The following is a 4725-nucleotide window of genomic DNA, read 5'->3' as shown; positions in this document are numbered from 1 at the left end:
AGCTGCCCTATGGGACCCAGTGGCTGCATCCTGCCTGCTCCTTGCACCATGGATGGCAGCCATAGCCAGTGAGCAGCACCTGAGCCCCCGCTGCTGCGCACAGGAGGTGGGGGCTGCTGCAGCTAGGACAGAGCACAGAGCCCTCCCCCCACCCCACAGGCAGCATAACCAGAGACGATGGGGACAGGGGTGGGGGAGGATGTGGACTGCCTGCTGTGGGGCTCTTTACCATGCTGCCTTTCCCCTGGGGGCTACTACAAACCAGTGGGCAGGACCCAGTGCAGGAGGATGGAGCAGGGTGGCAAGACTCAGTCCCACCACTACCACCACCAGAAGCCCTGTACCAGCCATGCTGGCATGGTATGGTGCCTCCTGCCCACCTGGCAGCAGCAGCTCAGAGTTGGGCTCCTTGCTGCTGCCAGAAAGACAGTGGGCACCTCACCTTGGTGGTGCAGCTAGCATGGGGTTCCTGGTGGTGGTGGCAGCAGTGGCAGCAGCACTGAGCCTCCCTACCTGGTCCATCCACCCACACTACATCCTGCCTGCTGGGCTGCAGAGGCCCTCAAGGGGAAAGAAGCAGGTTGGGGAGCCCCAAGCCCAGCCTGCATCCTCCCCTGCTCTGCACACAAATCTGGAGGGGCACGTGCCTCCCCAGTGCTCCTGCAGCATGTCATCTCTGGCACCCTACCCCTCCGTGTGAGTGCATGCAGCAGTGGGGAGCCATTGCAGATGAACCCCTGGATGAATTGCCCATAGCTCCATCCCATTGCCCCAGCTGAGCTCTGTGGCTGCACATGCCCCAGCTGCAGGCCCCTGGCACTGCCCCGGCTGGACAGCGCCCCCAGCCCCAGCCCTAGCTGCCAACCCTGCCCCACTCCCTCCCTCACTGTGGCTGCCACCACCACCTTTTTCTGCCTCCCCCCCTTGCATTGCCTATGCACCCCTAGCCCCCTGCCATGTTGCCTGTGCCCCCCTCTCCTCCCCCCCCCATACTTACCTGGAAGCAACTGAGGGAGCTGCTTCCCATCGCTGCCTGGCTGTATTGCTGGCCATGTGCACATGTGTGCACGCACACGTGCATGTGGCACCTGCTGCATCCCACTCCCCCCAGCCCCAACCAGTCCCTTGCAGGCTGGAACTCTGCCAGCCTGCAAGGGGAAACCTGTGGTTTCCTGCATTTTTCTCCTTTTTTCTGCAGCAAACCTGGGATCCTTTTTTCAGTGGAAAACCTGGATCCCCGAAAGATCAAGTAGTTCCCTGAAAGCTTTCAAAAACTTGAGAGGAGACATTGATAGAACCACCTCATGCTATTTTTGTTATTCTGTTTTAGTTATGTTTAGTTATAAACAAAGAGGTTACATTTGACTTCATTTAAAGGGGACAGAAACAGTAAAAAAAAAAACAATCTTCAGCATAGGAAAATTCTGTAATGCTATATGCATTTGTAGCAGGAGACATGGTATATATAAACTCTTACTGATAGAGAATCTCTTATTACAGCTTCCTTTCTTCATTTCCTTTTTGTCAATAACAGAAAAAACCTTCAAACTCCCTAATTTTGTGAGCTCAAAATTTTGCCCTCCTCAGTGTAGATAAGACATTTCTTCTACATAAGCTTTGTTAATTTAGGATTAATACTGCTCAAGTAATTAATCTGACCCATATGCAAAACACATTACTACAGTAATTGCCTCCTACTGAAGTCATACCAGTTCACTGCAGAGCTGACTTCAATCTAATGGAATTAACAGGAAGGTTGGACTTAAGCTGCACGTTCATCATTTCTGAGGCCTCCAAATCCCAATTTAAAACAATGTTCTCAATTATTTCCAGTAAAGCATCCAAGACACATTCAAAATAGGTTTTTCTCAATAGTTATATGTAAAAAACACAAGATGTACTAAAGTTTGAAAAATAAGAATGTAAAACTGGAGACTGAAAACATAGGGATATAGAACTGGCTAGTAGGGGTGTGCGAAATGGGCCGTATTCGATTCAGATTCAGATTTGGATTCAGCCTGAATTGGGGACAGTGATGTGATTCACTGATTCGGATCACTGTCCCCAATTTGGTTTGGCCGAATTTGAAGTTTTGATGCCAAATTGAAGAATCAGCAATTCGGCCATAGACACAACTTTAAACATTTTTTCTACATACCTCAAGGTACCAGGCACAGCTCATGAATGCTGTGATGCTGGGGTGGATGGAGTATCCCTCAGAAGCATGGCGGGGGGGGCCCACATACCTGGCAGAGAACTGGAAATGGACGGAAAGTACTTCCGGTCCACTTCTGGGTCCACCAGGGAGCATTCTTGGGACCTCCCTTTGCCCCACCCAGTTCAGCGATCAGCCACGGGGGGGCTCAGGTGCCCCCCCCAGACCCAGGAGGCACCAGTTGCCAAGCTGGGAGGTGCAGGGGGGTGGGGGCCACACTCCCCTGTGGACCCGAAAGTGCTTCTGGTCCAGTTCGGGGTTTGCTGATGAGCACACTGGGGAGCCCCCCACACTCCTGTGAAATGATCCATCCACCCACCATCACAGTGTGGACGAGCCACCTGGTACCTTGAGATATGTAGAAAAAACATTTTAAGCTATATCTGTGTACGAATCACCAAATCTTCCCAAATCAATTTGAAGGGTGCCAATTCGATTCGGAAAGATTAAAAGGGTCTCCTGATTCGATTCATATTTGGAGATTCGGCCACCGAATTGGGCTGAATCTCTGCTGAATCGAATCAGCAACTTAAGCTTCGCACAGCCCTAGTGGCTAGTTCCCTGACATTTTATACAACTACCAAAGTATAACAGGAAATAAGGGAGAAAATGCACTGAAATGGCTAAAGGACAGCTAGCATTATATGTATATCAACTTCGAATTTGGTATGACCTTCTTTTTTCTTTGAACTGCAGCTTCAAAATGATGACCCATTATACCTCAGAACTACATAACAACTTCCCTCCAATCCTTCTTTTAATGCAAGGCAGAATTGTATTTGACAAACAACTGGATATCTAAAGCTGCCACATTAATAATTTAATCAAATACAAAAATATTTTCATAAAGTTTCCATAATTAAAAAACAGGTAGTCTGCTGGAAATTTACATAGAAAGAAACTGCATAGGAAGCTGACTACTCCTACAAAGGCGGGCAGAACGCAAAATAAAAAAGGTCATTTTGTTCAGCAACATTTTGGGCAGGTGGTCATTTTAAATGCTTTTCATGCTCGGAGCCAAAGATCAAAGTATTAATGGAGACAATTACAGAGCACAACTTGAGAGCACTGTAGAAATCAGTTGCTAAGGCTACAAAGTTTATTGTAAAATAGTGTTTACATTGATAAAGCCCTACTGATTTTCTTATTGCAAATTGTTTTGACCTTCCAAACTCCTACCTAGGATTACTGTACTTTCCCCGAGGAATGGGATTATTGTTTCATAGAATTTCCCCTTGCAGACACAAACATCAGCGTTGGCCATTTTTGCAGTTAACACAAAAGAAGTCTATTTAATAAAACTAGCTGCTTAATTTGCATATGGTTTCCAAGGACTTTTCTTGAAAAAGGCTAAAAGGATAATAAGTATCATCTGCTTTTCTCATATTCATTAGAGCTGTATTCATCTACTGCATAATACACCTTGCTCACCTTCTTGGTGTCAACAGAGCAAAAAGGAGGGAGGAGGAGTGGGGGTAGGATTGACCTAAAAAAAAAAAAACCACATCTATCATTATAAATGTCAAAGCATGGGCGTTTCAAAGGATATTGCCTGGAATTTCTGTTGGAATTTATAAGATGCTGGTGTTCAGTCAAAGCCAATTGCAAAAGAGGCACCCCCTTATGCGTTACATACACTGCTTCTGATACAGAGCTCATTATTACCCAGCAGTGTACCACAGAACAAAAACCAATCATACATTTTCAAATTCAGAGGGAGACAAAAAATAATAATTCCGGGTTTTCCAGCAGTTGCAAATAAAGAACAGCAATTATCAGCATTAGGGCCTGCACAGGTTACTGCAGCAGCCTCTCTTAGGGACTGAATGGCCATTAGCCACTGCCACAGGAAGGGACTGGAATACATTTTAACTGCTCACAACACATTTTGTGGCCAAAGTCCAGTTCACAGTGTTCAGCAAGGATGTTATCTGCCAAAAGCAAATTTACAGATGCATGCATAACCCCAGAGCTCACCACATTTGGGCTTAAATAAGGGCATTTCACGCGCTCAGTGTAGAAGAGGAGCAATGCAGAGTTTTTGCTTATGGCATTTAACTGACTACTGCCTCAGGCTCAAATGTGAGAGAAAGCAAAACTGCTGCAGTGAGCAATTCCTTATCTGTATTTGAAATGCACCAGCCAAGATTTGAAGTGCTCTCCCTGTCCTGTGCCAACACGGTCCATGAGAGCTAGGTCCTTTAATGAGAAGGCTCATCGGCTGCCCCCTTATTTTGTTTATGACCATAAACATAATTAAGCTGTAAAAACAAGAAGGAACTGGCCTGCTTTCCTAACATCACACAGTCCCTCCAAACAGGTTGCAAAATTGCTGTTACATTTTTTTTCCAGTTGACTTTAAAAAAATAAACAAACACAACATGTAACAACGCCTAGGGCTCCATCCCCAGTGCTGAGTCTCTCCAGGCAATCTGGTGCCTCTGCGATGGTATTATGGGTGAGGGATCAGCAATAATAAAGGCAAATTACAGTTTAAAACCCATCAGGCT

Source organism: Alligator sinensis, unplaced genomic scaffold (genome assembly GCF_000455745.1).
Source record: "Alligator sinensis unplaced genomic scaffold, ASM45574v1 scaffold990_1, whole genome shotgun sequence".
NCBI lineage: Eukaryota > Metazoa > Chordata > Crocodylia > Alligatoridae > Alligator > Alligator sinensis.
This window is presented reverse-complemented; position numbering follows the sequence as displayed.